This window comes from Pongo abelii, chromosome 16 (assembly GCF_028885655.2).
Source record: "Pongo abelii isolate AG06213 chromosome 16, NHGRI_mPonAbe1-v2.0_pri, whole genome shotgun sequence".
Classification (NCBI taxonomy): Eukaryota; Metazoa; Chordata; class Mammalia; order Primates; family Hominidae; genus Pongo; species Pongo abelii.
Window position 1 is genome coordinate 102,997,604 of NC_072001.2, and position 15,597 is coordinate 103,013,200.

A 15,597-nucleotide genomic window follows, 5' to 3' on the forward strand; every position below is an offset into this window, starting at 1 on the left:
GGGCCCCCCAACCATGGCATGTCTGGGGTCCCCCCAACAAAGTCTTGTCAGTCAGCCCTGCCCTTTCAGCAAGCAGCCCAGTCCCTGCCCTCGCCAATTGCCCCAGGTTGACTTTGGGCAGGTGAGTCTTGGGGATCCCCACTCCATTACTGGGCCCTCATCTCCAGATGCCCCAAGCTCAACCTCCCTGAGCTCTTTGGGCTTGTGTCTCCAAGGACCTGGGTTCCCCAGCCCCAGGCCCCGCCCTCGTCTGTCATCCCTGGGTGACTTTGGGCTGGTGACTCCTGGGGATCCCTGCTGTAGACTGTGCCCTCCCCTCCTGCTGCCTCAAGGTCGACCTCCCTGGGCTCTTTGCGCTGGCGTCTCCAAGGACCTGGGTCCCAACCCTGTGTTTCCCTCCCCCCGTTGTGGAGCGGCGACTCAGACATCGCGCTGATGTTGTCCCTCCCCCCCACCAGGAGGAGTGGAATTAGTGATGTCACAGTTCGCCTAGGAACTGTCACTACTGCAAGACCGGCCTTTGATCTTACAACCCAGTCCCCTAAGCGTTCTCAACCCATTTCTGGTTCCTCTGGTCACAGCACAAATTTCCAACTGGAAGGGGAATGGACTATGGGACCTAGGAGCAAGAGGTTTCAGGCTGCCTTACTCCCTTAACACAGACATTGACAGTGGGAAAAGCCTACACTTTCCCCATGAGCTCAAAATGTTGACAGTGTCTCTGGGTGGCAGTGGGGGAATGGGTTGGGTTTGGTTTTTCTCTCAGGCTTCTACTTTCCAGAGAGATTTTAACATTTCTTTCCTGAGTTCTCCACCTCATATTCTAATTCTCCATGGTTCTGGGACCAGACTGCCCTTCATTCAGTGGTCTCCGAAGTGAGATTTGCTCATCTTCTGTGGAATAGATCTTGGGAAATTGAACTTGACAGCTTGAATTTTCCTCATATTATCTCAACCTGGGGTACTTTGAGTGCCACAGGATAATGTGGGACATCTTTCTGAAGCCTCAGTTTCCCTTGATTCTCCTGAGATCATGAGAAAAAGCATTAATGTACTTAGGGATGACAGTGACATAGGTTTCTAAGAGTATACCAGACTTCTCTCTGAAATGAGGTTTGGATTGTCCTCTTTCTGATAAATTCCCAGATTTAACAGAAAGGCTGCCTTCTGCCATGAGAACACATTGATATAAAAATTTGAGAGGTACTGGCACACTTCTTCACACTAACAGACGTGTGAGGATGTATGACTCTAAACCACACGACATACAGTTCCTGCCTACTTAATGCTTATTTTTCTACCTCTGCCTCTTGGTTTGGTCCCTGGCAGCTGCTGATTCTTGGAAAAACCCCAGAGCTTGGAGTCAGAAGACTGAGTTTCAAAGTTCCAGTATCGCCTCTTTCTTCCTTTCTTTCTTCCTTCCTTTCTTTCTTCCTTTCTTTCCTTCCTTCTTTTTTCTTTCTCTCTCTTTCTTTCCTCCTTCCTTCCTTCATTTCTTCTTTTTTTTCCTAGCCATGATATCAATCCCTCTCAGTCACTAAATGACTGTGACAACACCTTGTACAGTTGTTGGTGTCATTAAATCAGATGGTGTATAAGAGTATTTTGTAAAAACTATAAAGGAGGATGTGGCTGATAGTTCTCATGAGTATTACTGCTCTTCCTTCCCACAGTTAAAAGAATATTAGCAGAGAAAGAGCCCTGGTGTTCCAGCAGGAGCAAAGAGAAACAGGAAAACAAATGGCAGTGGCCCTGAGACAGCCACCTCTGGTGGTGGCCACTCACCTGGGGATGTGAGTCTTGGCTGGCCAGGCTCCTAGGGACAGGGGACCCAAGGAGCAGTGGAGGGTAATTGTTAAGATTGTGGATGGACTGTTAGGTACTGGTTAAGAATTCTGGGTTTGAATCCTGCTTCTCCATCTGCCAGGGATATGGTTTAGGGCAAGTTGCTTGAGCTCTTTGGGCCTCTCTTTTCACATCTGTATAATAGAGGTGGTATTGTTTGACTTCCTTTTGTGAAGTTTAAGTGAGATTTGTTATTGTTGTTTTTATGTTAATGCCTAGTACATGGACTGCTGTAAACACTCAGGACACCCAGGATATGGTCATTGCTGTTTGATTTTCCTCATCCCCAGTCTCAAGGGGAAGCCAGGACAATGAGAACAGCCACTTGCCATCAGGAGTCACTGAAAGGGCTCCACGGTGGGATGGTGGGGAGACAAAAACCAGGAGAGAAGTTGGCACAAAGGAGTTTTGAGAGAAAAGGTCCAAGATAGGCAGAAAAGAAAATGTTGCCAGTTGATGGGGAAGAAAGGAAGTCAGAGGGCTTAGACACTGAGGGGGACAGAACATCTCCATGTGCACTCTCATCTCTTGTAGTCAGCACCAGGTATCCACAGGGAGGGCCCTACATCATCTGCTACCCTGAAGGATCTGGAGGTAAGAGGCTCTGGGTTGAGGTGCAGTGACCCTGGAGGCCAGCCCTCCAACCTCCTCCCACAGCAGGGACTAGGTGCCCCTCTGCCTGCTGAGACAGTCCACACATACCGCAGCCCTAATGATTGTTCTCTCTACCTCTCCCCCCACTCCACTCCTCCTGCACCTCCTCCTCGCTGCATGTGCCTCAGAGCCCGTGCCAAGAACCAGCAGTAGTCCCAGACTCCAGGTCTGTAAAAATCAGTCAACTGAAGAACACCATCAAATCTTTGGTAAGAGTCCAGTGGGGTCCCCTGATTCCATGCTGCCAATCTTGGGCTCGTTTCCCCTTGGGGCCCTGAAGAAAGGGGCTGGGGGCCAAGGGCAAATAGGGAGCTGGGGCACCCAGGCCTCACCTGGAGGGACCCCAGAACATGCAGCATGGCTCTTCTTTTGCTGCCCTCTTTGCCAACTCTCTCCTCTCCAGACACCCCTGCTCGAGTCCTTGCTACACACACCCTGGGGTTGTTGCCTCTCGGGGAACTGCTAGCCTGACTGGTTGTCAGGGGCCCCGTATTTCTGCCATGACTCAGTCCCTAATTTGCTCTTTGATTCTGGACAAGTCACCTCTCCTTTTTGGGCTCGTGTTTTGAGAGGAGGTAGTGAGTATCAAAGGTCTCTGTCAGCTCTGAGAGTCCAAGATTTAAAGGCCCCCTAGAATGGAAACCTCAGGGCCAAGCGCTCCTGTCTGTCCTTTTCTGTCCTATATCTGCTGTGAAGAACTGTACCTGGCCCGTATGTGCTCAGTAAATGTTTATTGAATTAACGCACTTTTCTAAATCACAAGCTGGCAGAAGGGGGGGTCTTTCTCAAACTCCATCTCTAGAGGTTTATGTTACTCTCCTCTCAAGAGATTCCAGATTCAGACTTTTGAGTTTTGTGGCTGTGGGTGAAAACCAACAAAGACCCAAATCGTCTGTCCTTGGGAGCTTGAAGAGAGTTCACCAGTTCGTGTTCCCACTGGATGTGAGAACTTTGCCTTTAAAATCCATTCCTGGTCCCTGCCTACCGCTTCCTGGTCTGGGGAATAGAGCTGAGGGGGCCACCCTCCATCACCTTAATTTGACTCTCCCCACAGAAACAACAGAAGAAACAAGTGGAACATCAGCTGGAAGAAGTAACATGATTTCTTTGTTTGCTCATGACATGACTGCTGGGTTTGGGGGGCACTCAGATGTAGAGGCCCCAGTCTCATCTCACCCACTCCCAGCTTGGGGAAGAAGGCTCACCCCTCAGATTCCACCCCATCCCCACAGGGTCCCTGGTAACCTGGTCCCATGGATGGGCCTGTCCTGGGGCATTGGTGGCATTCTGGGGGCATGTCTCTTGCTGTGCTATCTCTGCCCCCCCGGTAAGAGCTCTGTCTTCCTCTTCCTATAGGAAAAGAAAGCAAACAACCAGAAACAGAAGGCCAAAAGGGAGCTAGAGGTGAGTGGAGGGTGTCCAGTTCCCTCCTGTCCTCTGGAGAATGTTTCTTTCCTTCTCTTTCAGCACTTGCTTGGCTTTTCTCCCAAAGGTTCAAATCCAGAGATTGAACACACAGAAAGGGAAACTAAATACGGACCTATATCACAGGAAATGTTCTCTCAAATATTTTGAAGGTAGGAATCTGGGCACCCTGTCATCTTTCAACCTGGCACTTTGACATGTCTTTAGAGAGAGTCCTTTGGGCCCCATCTCAACTCTCTCATTACAGATGAGTCCAAGGATCTGGCCGTCCGCCTGCAACATTCATTGCAGCATATAGCCGAGTTAGAGCGGGCTCTCTCTGCTGTCACCGCCACACAAGAGAAGAAGGACAGTGTGAGTTCAGCCACTTGCCCCATCCCCTGGCAGCTTGGCTTCCTAGATGGAGGAGTGAGCCTAAAGTTCCCTTCTGCAGGATGGAGTGTCCTGCCCAGAATGCAGCATGGCCATTTCCCACTGCTTTTGTGTATGGTGGTTAGAGCAGCCTGGGGCTGAGTCAGCTGCTGTGGGTGAGTTGGGGGCCACTGTGGGGAGCGAGCACTGGACGCAGAGCTTGGAGGCCAAGTGCCTGCCCTGCCCTTACCTGGCTGTGGTCTTGGCCAAGTCCTAGGTGGGGTATTAGGTACTTGTACTGTGAAGGTACAGAAGAGTACCTTTAATATGTTACCATTTCTGTAGAGAGAGGAAACGTGTGTGTGTGTGTGTGTGTGTGTGTGTGTGTGTGTGTGTGTGTGTGCGCGCGCGCGCATACTATGAGAATATACATAAAACATGTCTGCAAGCATTCATAAAAAACTCAGGAGACAGCAACAGGGCGGTTGGGAGATACTTCCCTTCTGTACCTTCTGAGTTTTGGACTATGCGAATGCATCATCCATTCAAAAAGTGAACAAAAGATTAATTTTCCCCTTCCTATCTGCGCCCCCACCCCCAGCAAGAAAAATGGGCTTAGAGAATCACATAGACCTGGGTGTTCAAATCCCAGCTCTGCCTAAGTGATCTTAGGCAAGCACTTAACCTTGAATACTCCATGTGTTTTCATCTACATAACATAGGTAATCATAGTAACTTTGTCTGCTATGGTGGTTGCGAGGATTAAATGGGATTGCTAGCATGGTACCTGGTGAAGCACTCCATAAAGGTTCAAACAGTGGTAGCAATAACAGTAATAACAAAGCAATATTATCTGATCTCTCTGGGCCTCTGTTAGCCAGCTGTAAATTCGATCTCTTTCCCTGTCCCTTCCAACTTGACTGAGTTCTTTTAAAAACTAGACCACGAGCTTGGGAAGGCCTTGATCTTTACTGACCGAGTTGTATATTGAGCCTAGCCCGGCCCTTTTAAGGGGCACTGTGTGGAATGGCCCAGGCGCTCCAGATCAAAACTTCTCACTCTTCACCATCAGACCTCGAGCCGCAGTAAAGCAGTTATCGAGTGGCAGTTAGAGTGGTCCATACGGGAGCAGGCACTGCTGAATGCACACACGACACACGTGAGGTTTTGTAGAGGGAGGGATGTGGAAGGAAGGTGACCCAGGTGGCCAGGAGCAGCTGAGGACCAGTGACAGCCCTTCCTAACTTCTGTGCCCATTCTTGCAGTTGAAGGAGTGGCTTAAACAAATCCGGCTAGAGAGAGATGAATATGCTCAACATATAAAAGAAGAGAGGGCCCGCTGGCAGTAGAGGATGAGGAAAATGTCACAGGAGATGAAATCTGACCCTTCAACCCCCCACCTTAGATAAGTCACTGGATCTTTCCGGGCATCTGTAAAATGGGAATAGTACAGCCAGAGGTGGTCTTGGGTCTGGGCTTTGTGGAGATGGGGGCAGAGAGGGAGATGGCAGCCTGTCCAGCCCCCAGCCCCTCTCTCCAGGGCCCTTTCCCCCTGTGCTTTGGGCAGGTTCTCACATTGAAGAAGGAGAAGCAGCATGAAACGCGTCAGGTAGAGAAGCTGGAGAGGAGCATGTCCAAACTCAAAAACCAGATGGGTAAGATGGGGCTGGCATGACCTGGGAGCAGGACTGGCATCAGAGGGCTGTTGGGGTGGCTTAGAATGCCCCAGGGAGGTGGGTGGATGGAAGGGCTTTGAGGCAGAGGGAAAGAGATCTGTGCCAGGAGACAGCAAGTCTTGTCATCTCCATGAGCCTCAGTGTCCCCATCAGCAAAGAGGGCCCGTTGTCAGCTACCCACAGTGCTCTCTATCTGAAAGTGGCTTGGAAGACTGGCTACCATCCGGGTGCGAGGGATCAGTAGCAGTGAGCCCAAGTTCGGGGAGCCTGAGAGGAGCTGTGCACCAAGAGGAGGGTTTTTGTTTGTTTTTCTGAGAATCCAGAGGGCTTTGTCTGCTTCCTTTCTCAGCTGAACCCCTGCCCCTGGAGCCTCCAGCAGTGCCCTCTGAGGTGGAGCTGCAGCACCCGAGGAAGGAGGTTGAGAGAGTGGCAGCAGAACTCCAAGCCCAGGTGGACAACAGTAAGCGCATGAGTGTCCTGATATCGGGGCAAAAGGAGAGGCTTCGGGAGCACGATGAGAGGCTTCGGGAGCAGTACGCGAGGCTTCAGCAGCTGGCTGAGCCACAGAGTAGCTTTGAGGAGCTGGTGCATTGCCCCACCTAGGGAGCCTGCCGTCCTCCCTAGCCCTCCAGGCCTTTGTTTCCCCACCTGTAAAATGGGGCAGTGTAGCCCTCACGTGAAATGTTACTCCTAAAGGCACCTGTGAGCCAGAGCTGTGCTCTGGTGGCTGTGGGAGAGAGGGGATGATTTTTCTAACCTGCCTCCACCCTTCCCGGTGCCATGGGAGGCAGACACCAAGTTCTGGGGTCTCCAGCTGCAGTGGGTGGCTGCTGATTGCTTCTGTCTGTCCAGAACAATGAGAACAAGAGCGCTCTGCAGTTGGAGCAACAAGTAAAGGAGCTGCAGGAGAAGCTTGGTGAGGTGAAGGAGACAGTAACCTCTGCCCCATCCAAGAAGGGCTGGGAGGCGGGCACCAGCCTGTTGGGAGAGGAGGTGCCAGGCCAGAGGCAGCTCTAGCCTGTGGGCAGGTGACCCCAGCAGCCTCCAGGGCAGTCCTGTGACTATTTCCTGCTTCCTGCCTTCTGACTTTTAGAGGTGGGTAGCCCTGGGCTCCTCCCAGGTCTGGACATCATCATCCCAGCTAGCAGCATGGAGGCCCCAGTCATAGGGGAAGAGACAGTGGTATAAGGGGCTCCTTACGCCAGGCGCAGTGGCTCACGCCTATAATCCCAGCACTTTGGGAGGCTAAGGCAGGAGAATCACTTGAGGTTGGGAGTTTGAGTTCAGCCTGGCCAACATGGTAAAACCTCATCTTTACTAAAATTACCAAAAAAAAAAAAAAAAATTAGCTGGGCATGATGGCATATAATCCCACCTACTTAAGAAGCTGAGGCATGAGAATCGCTTGAGCCCAGGGGGTGGAGGTTGCAGTGAGCTGAGATTGCACCACTGCACTCCAGCCTGGGCCACAGAGTGACACTCTGTCTCCAAACAAAACAAAAAGCCTTCTTAGACTAAAACTGGATTCCAGCCTCGGTTCCACTGGTCACCATTCAAGTACTTTGCATCTCTAAGTCTCTGTTCGTTTAACTTCAAAAGGAAATTAACATTTTCCTTACAGAGGTGCTGAGGATTAACTGAGATAATACTTGGAAAGCATTAGGCATGTAGCACACTTAGCAGATGTGGTTGGCTCCCAGGGCTTTTCCATCAGTCTGTGGCCTACAGTTTAAATGGTGAGAAGAGGGTATGAGATTTGAGGCTGGGGAAGGAGGCACGGGGTTCTAGGAAAAGGAGGCAGTCACTTAGGCCTGGAGCAAGGGGCCAGAGGCCTGGGCAGGTGACAGAGCCCCACAATGCCCTCGCTACCCTATTAATGGGCCCAGAATCTGGAAGCCAGCAACCACATGACCTCATGCCCAGGGTCTTCCTGCAGGTGGAGCTGAAGAGCCAAGAGGCTCAGAGTCTGCAGCAGCACCCAGACTATTACCTGGGTCACCTGCAGCAGTACGTGGCCACCTATCAGGAGCAGGTGGCCGCCTATCAGCAGCTGACCTCTGAGAAGCAGGTGCTGCACAGCCAGTTACTGCAGCAGACCCAGCTCACGAACCAGCTGCATCAGCAGGAAGCTTGTGGCAAAGTGGTAGCTGACCTAGCCCACCAAAAGTTGCAGGAGACCCAGGGGAGGGAGCTGCTGAGGCCGGGGCCCTAAGGGGGACAACCTACCAAACTCTGTGCCTTCTCACCCTTTCCTGGCCCCTTAGGAGCTCCTAGAAGCTGCCAGCCAGCAAAACCAGCCCCTACAGGCCCAGTTGAGCCTCATGGCTCTCCCTGGGGAAGGTAAGGGAGACTGCCCAGAGGAAGAGGAGAGAGCCCCAGGAGGAAGCGGGGACTGTTAGCAGCATAAGATTGAGGAGTTGGAAGAGACCTTTAGAACAGCTGGTCCTTATGCCAACTGGGTGCCCGCACTAAGTTCGGCATCAATATGGTGACCTCCTGGGAGCAGGGGGACACCAAGTTGCCTAAGGATGGCTGAACTGGCCCAAGTCAGAAAGGGAGTGGGTCAGAACTCCCGCACCGACCAGTAGTGGGACTATGCCTGATCTTGGTTCTTAAAAGTAAAAATAAAGAACAGCAGCTCATTGCTCGCTGGGTAGTGGCTGGCTCAGGGTTACACAGTGAGGGTGGAGGCAGAGGTGGGCCCACAGTACTTCCCTTGTTGGGTTGTCTGAGGACCCTTCTGGCCACCCCCCACAGGAGATGGAGGAGGAAGGACATCTGGAGAGTGAGGAGGAGGAGGCACCTCGGCCCATGTCGAGCAACCCAGAGGACCTGGAGAGCTGGGAGGCCATGGTGAGCCTGACTCCCCCAGCACCCATTTTGCCACCTTCCTCTGTGGTCCCTCCAAGACCCCTTTATGCTCTTGGTTTCCCTGCCTTCTGATTTCTCTGGACCCTCACCCCTTCCGGGAGCCAGTGGTCAGACACCATTTCACCTGTGACCAACAGGCGCACTCTCTGAGGCCCCAAAGGAAGAGGCTGTGCTCCACCTCTCTGCCCCGTTTGTTCTGTGTATGCCCCTACAAGAATGCTCACCTCTTGCCCTCAGGTTGCATTTTTCAACTCCGCTGGAGCCAATGCCCAGGAGGAGCAGGCACAGTTACGAGAGCAGGTGAAAGAGCAGAGGGTGTGCTGCCAGCACCTGGCTCACCCGGGGGCCTCAGCCCAGCAGAAGCAGAGGCAGCGGTCCCAGCCCCAGTGACTGGGGGCCAGTCTGTGAGTGGGGAGACCCACCGGGCCGTGCAGGAGGTCATGGAGAAGCTGGAGGTGAGTGAGTCCTGGCATGGGCCAAGAAGCGCAGGGATGGGGCAGGTCGCTACCATGATGTGACCCCATGATTTTGGCTCCAGAGCAGCCTTACGGACCTCCTGAAGGAGAAGGTGGACCTGAGGTAGCAAGTGGAGAAGCTAGAACGTCGATTCATCCAGTACTGGAAAGACAGAAGCCATCAGTGAGCAGGAGGCCAGGGCATGGCAGGGGGAGCTGCAGGGCCATCGGAGAGGCCTCAGCGTCTGAGCCCCGTCCTCCTGCAGGAAAGTTCATCACCTTAGAACACAGCCAGGGGGCAGTGCCAAAGATGCGGCAATGGGAGGAGGACATCATCAGGCTGGTCCAGGACAAGGAGGAGATGAAGGTAGGGTGGACATCATCAGGCTGGTCCAGGACAACGAGGAGATGAAGGTAGGGAGGACATCATCAGGCTGGTCCAGGACAAGGAGCAGATGAAGGTAGGGTGGACATCATCAGGCTGGTCCAGGACAAGGAGCAGATGAAGGTAGGGTGGACATCATCAGGCTGGTCCAGGACAAGGAGGAGATGAAGGTAGGGTGGACATCATCAGGCTGCTCCAGGACAAGGAGGAGATGAAGGTAGGGTGGACATCATCAGGCTGCTCCAGGACAAGGAGGAGATGAAGGTAGGGTGGACATCATCAGGCTGGTCCAGGACAAGGAGGAGATGAAGGTAGGGTGGACATCATCAGGCTGGTCCAGGACAAGGAGGAGATGAAGGTAGGGTGGACATCATCAGGCTGCTCCAGGACAAGGAGGAGATGAAGGTAGGGTGGACATCATCAGGCTGGTCCAGGACAAGGAGGAGATGAAGGTAGGGTGGACATCATCAGGCTGGTCCAGGACAAGGAGGAGATGAAGGTAGGGTGGACATCATCAGGCTGGTCCAGGACAAGGAGGAGATGAAGGTAGGGTGGACATCATCAGGCTGGTCCAGGACAAGGAGGAGATGAAGGTAGGGTGGACATCATCAGGCTGGTCCAGGACAAGGAGGAGATGAAGGTAGGGTGGACATCATCAGGCTGGTCCAGGACAAGGAGCAGATGAAGGTAGGGTGGACATCATCAGGCTGGTCCAGGACAAGGAGGAGATGAAGGTAGGGTGGACATCATCAGGCTGGTCCAGGACAAGGAGGAGATGAAGGTAGGGTGTGCAACATCTCTGCAGAGGTGGGGGTGGGCGTGAGGGTGGGTGCCGGTAGGTGTGTAACAGATGAGCACCCCTCCCTCCAGGTGAAGCTGCTGGAGCTGCTGGAGATGATGTTGCAGCTTGTGGTGACTACAACGAGGGGCACGGCAAATTCCCAGCCACTGCCCTGAACCCTGCTGATGAGCCCGGTCCAGGAGCCCCAGCCCCCCAGGAGCTTGCGGGTGCTGACAAGCATGGTGGTGAGTAGAGTCCTCAGGCAGGGTGGGCAGGCAGGGGCAGGGGAGGCTCGTGCTGCACTCAGATCCCCATCTCCGTGTCTCCAAAGATCTTTGCGAGGTGGGCCTCACTGACCGCGTGGAGCACCCAGGCTTGGGCAGCAACTCCTGTATGCTGTTCTTTTGCTGGGCTTGGCTGCTGAGAAAAAGGAGATAAACATCACCATCATCAAAGAGCAGCTCAAGAAATTTTAAAAAAGGAAACAAAGTTATGGGGTTAATCTCCTACCCAATTCATTTACTTCATTTTGAGTGTTAGAGCCACTCATGATTATTTGTTTGTAATTTATAGTTTAAGTTTATTTGTAGAAAGTTAAAGGAGAATGGGTCTCTGTGGCTTTCACTGATGTTCACTCTGGCATTCTTTAGCATTTTTCTTTTTTAGTTTCATAATTGTAGGTCATTAGCATGCATATCGAGTTTGCCCTTACGTGGTTGGGAGTTCAAATACACAAAGACCCACTATTTGCACAAAATTATTCTTGCTGGTTTGGAATAGGCTGCCATGCTTTTTAAATGTTATTGCAGCATGTGTATTCATTATGGAATTCAGATAAAATTTGCTTATGTTCTGCTATTGTTTGATCTAATCTTAATCACAGTGAGCTCTTCATTAGCTCAATATGTGGTTTGCCTCCAAATGTGCACTGTTTATTACTTTGTAATATGCCACTATGAGTACTGACATTTAGAGTTGTTTGAAGGCCGAGAACTGGAAACAGCCTTTCCCCTATTTTCTGTGTATTGGGATGGGAGTAATAACATTTCGGGGGAGCTTTTAAAATCTCACATAAGAGGAAAGTGGCCTGCTCTGGCAGGTATGTGCAGGATAGAGTGTGTTTCATTTGTTCCGGTGCCAAGAATTAGCGCTGTACTATGGTAGTTCCCTTCGGATTTGTATGTGCTCTGGGCTCATGAAGATATTGCATCATAAGCTGCAGCAGTTGTACTCTTCCTCGATGACCTAAAAAGTGATTATTTCTGAGGAACGAAAGGCTCCCATCATTGACTGTAGATGTGGAAAGCCTTTCCTAGCTTAGAGCATTTGTATCTATAATACATTTTAAAGTCAGAGTTGATGTTACCTGTTTTAATCACATGACCACATGTCCCAGTTCACAAAAGAGTGCTGGTTGGCATTCTTCTTAATGTATTTAGTAAAGATCATAAGAAATCCTTTAAGAGTTTAAATGTCCCTGGAACAGGCATACAGGCTCTAGTCAAGAATGAATTAGAGTGAAGGAAAGCTGTGTGACACCTGGCATTCCTCTCTGTTCATGGAGCTTCTTTGAGGTTTGAAGATTGATTTTTACCATCTAGACCTCTCTGGCTAATACCTGTTCTTCAACCACCTTGGTTACTCTGACATAGGAATTTACTTCTTTTCCTTGAATGGAAAACACTTTAAAAAATAATAACAAACATTATTATAAACTAATATATGTGAGAGTACTTAGTTGAAACAAAAAGGAGTTTTAGTAGACAGTATTATACTATATTTGAAAATCAAGGAGACATTTATGCAATTTAAAATGTTTATAAACTGCAGTGCAATCTACTGTTTGTGAATGTCAATGTATTATCAGGAAACATGTCTATACAATCGCAGAGTTATATTTCCTCACAAACTTATTTACTAAGAGTGAAATATGTTTTTGTACCTCTTAGTTTCAGTTAGGGACATATTTTGTGCAATATTTATGTGATTGTGCCTATGCATGATGAATGAATGACTTCAGTCATACATTGCCTAAATCATAACTTGATGATGCTTGGGAAAGACTCAACAGTTCAAACTTCATGAAGTTCTAATGTCTGTGTTCCAAAACACATCACATTATTAGGATGTAGGGAGATATGTATGTGTGCTCCCTGGGGTGGGGATTTCTGTTACTAGACCATCTCCATTTTTAGCATTTGGCATCCTCATGATACTTTTCTAAATATGACATTAACAAGAGAGCAACAATACGATTTTACCAATGGAATAACAGATTTGCCTGCATTCACTGAAAGAGTGCGAATATTGGGTCCTTGTGACTTCAACTGACTCTTCCAAATTGTACAAATGTATCAATGTATTAGATAAACCCAGTTTCAGAATGATAAAGAAAAAATGTTAGACCAAATAATGCAGCTAATTAACAGTGGTACGATTTCTAGCCCGTGGGTTTAAAATGGACTTAAAGTCCTGTTCTTGCCTTTTATTTTCTGAACTTGCTGCTTTTGCATTCTTTGAGTTCAGTTTAAAGACAGTTACTTTAAGTCCATTTTAAACCCTTAGGCTAGAAATCCTACCACTGTTAATTAGCCACATCTATTTGGTCTAACATTTTTTCTTTATCATTCTGAAACTGGGTTTATCTAATACATTGATAAATTATTTCAAAGGTACTTTTATTGTTGAAATCACTTCACTTTTACCCTGATAAATATCAATGACTACGAATGACCTTCAAATAGCATTTAGCATCTGTAACCAATCTGACAATAATGTGTTCATCAGGTGCCTATGGATTAAATCACATACTGGCATATTTAAGCTGAATGTCAGTCTGGAAATAAATTTACTATATTAACTGAAATACCAGTCTTTGTGTAGGTATTTGTCATATATTTAAGAGAAAGCTAAAAAAGAATGGAAATCATATGACTAACTTAAGTCTTTCTTCAAAGTGCATACAGTCTTTTGCGATACCTCATTCAGCCAAGTATTTGTGCTCTTCCTCATTCAGTATAAGGCAGCTTTCGATTTGCTTAGAAGGAAGGTTAGAGTTCATCAGAAATGTACAATTTTAAAATGCTAGTTCAACTGAATAAATTTGAATTTCTGCAGGAAGAATCAAAACACCTAAAGATTGCAATATATAATAATTATTTTTAAAGTATTTGATTAAACCTGATAGGTTTTCCAGAAATGAAAAAAAAAAATCAGTTCTAAAACCAAAGCTGATTTTTAGAAAATTTGAAAACGTAAATCAGCCCTATCCATAATATAGTTTCTCTAAAACTTTATCTTAAAGTCATTTAAAAATAATGTAACTATTAAAAAATGTAACTGCTATCTTAAAGTTCTGAAATAAGTTAAAACATTTTAAAATATGAATACTGTATTAGTTTAAAAGAAAGAGAAGGTGGGAAGGAAAAGTAGAGAAAGAAATGCCAATTCCAGTCCAAACCTTTATTTGCCAAGTTTTCTTAGAATGAATTTTACCAATTTATGAATTCTTTTAAACAGAATGTATAATGGAAATACTGAAAAACTTTTGCCTAAAGTGGCATTATTGACTGCTAGTGTGATGCTACTGTAATGTAATAAATTATTAAATTTTTGCAAAGTGCTGTTTTTGCCTTAAAATTTTATTTTGCATGTCTTGAAAAACTATAGTATTAAAGGTATTGATACTGTGCAAATGCTGGGCATGGTTGGCATGAGATAATCTGTTTCATTTTTACAAAATTGTAATACAGCTATGCAAGTGTTTGTGAAAAGAACACAAAATAAAAAAGTTACAGGATTAAAAAATGTTATGGAGTGAAAAAGTTATGGGATAAAAAATGTAAAAAAGTTGTGGCAAAAAAGTAGAAAAAATTTTATGAAAAGTTACAAAAAAAGTTATGAAAAAGGAGTTATGGGATTTTAAAAAAAGTCATGGGATAAAAATAAAAATTAAAAGCAGGCCTCTGTCAGCAAAGCCCGGAGAAGTAGGGCTGGAGTCTGCACTGCCACCATGACCCTACCACCCCTTCCCAGTCACCCCTTTACAATTAGGGTAGCCACACAAGACCTCTGTCTAATGGGGAAAGACAAACAGACCCTTTGCCGCCTTGACCAGGGCTGAGTCCTTAAATTTCTGGATGATGATGATTGTTATTTAAGAGCCAGAGGCTGGCAGAGGTGGTTTGTTTGGAGGAGGTCTGATGGCCTCCTTACTTTCACCATAGTAACTTTTTCCTCAGGGGAGCCCCCATCTTCTTATTCAGAGAGGTAGCTGAGGTGGGACAGTGGAGCTAACTGTGGACCAGGCGAGGGCACGGGCTGCTTGGATGGCCCCCCTTCCCCAGTGTACATATTGTGTCTATGTAACGTTTTGTATATTCCAGAGGGTAGGGCTGCCCCTGTATCGTACCTAGAGGAGGTTGGAGCTGGCACATGGGGAGGAGGGTCTAATCATTATTTGTGGCTGGGAAACTTATTTATTGCTAGCATAGGACAAAGAAAGGAGGCGGGGATGGGTCACGGCTCCTGGTGATGCGACTCCTGTTTATTTTGCTTTTTATTTTGGAATAAACAGATTTAGCCATACTGCTCAGCCTGGTGTATTCCCGTTTCCCTCACTGGGTCCTGGTGTTTGTGCCACTGAACGAGGAGCCCCGGAGTGTCTGAGCATGTCCATCTGGGCTGCTGGGGACCTTCCAGGCCTGTTACCTCTTTGCTGCCTGGTGACACCTAGAGGATTCCACGGGGACTGCCATGGAGCCTATGGGGTGCAGTCCGGCCCTGTCAGCCAACAGGCTCAGAAGCATGATCTAGCCATGGCCGGGAAGACAGGTACCAGCACCTAAGGGCACTGACTTCCACCCACCCCAGGCGTTTTCCGTTCCATCCCCTTGCCTCCCTCTCCTGTCTGCACCTGGTGGCCTGTTCTGTCTGTCCCTCCAGAGTGCCGGCTGCCCCTCAGGCTCCCTCCAGGCTGAGTTCATGGCCCTGCCCCCTGGTGGCCAGAGCCGGCTTCACAGGATAAGAGCCAGCTAAGCTCCAGGGGCTTTCCAGGAAAAGTGTCCCTTGGAAAGGGTGTGGCCTTTTCACAGCTCCCAACAGCACCCTAAAAATGGCTTGGCCTTTCCCCTCCTCTGAGCTCCACACAGAACA

The 15,597-nt window shown here is 48.6% G+C and overlaps 1 pseudogene; it reads left to right on the forward strand.

The window, feature by feature from the left end:
• The first annotated feature begins 1,740 nt into the window (after positions 1-1,740).
• LOC100446159 (golgin subfamily A member 8S-like) lies at positions 1,741-11,487 on the forward strand (annotated as a pseudogene).
• Positions 11,488-15,597: the final 4,110 nt, after the last annotated feature.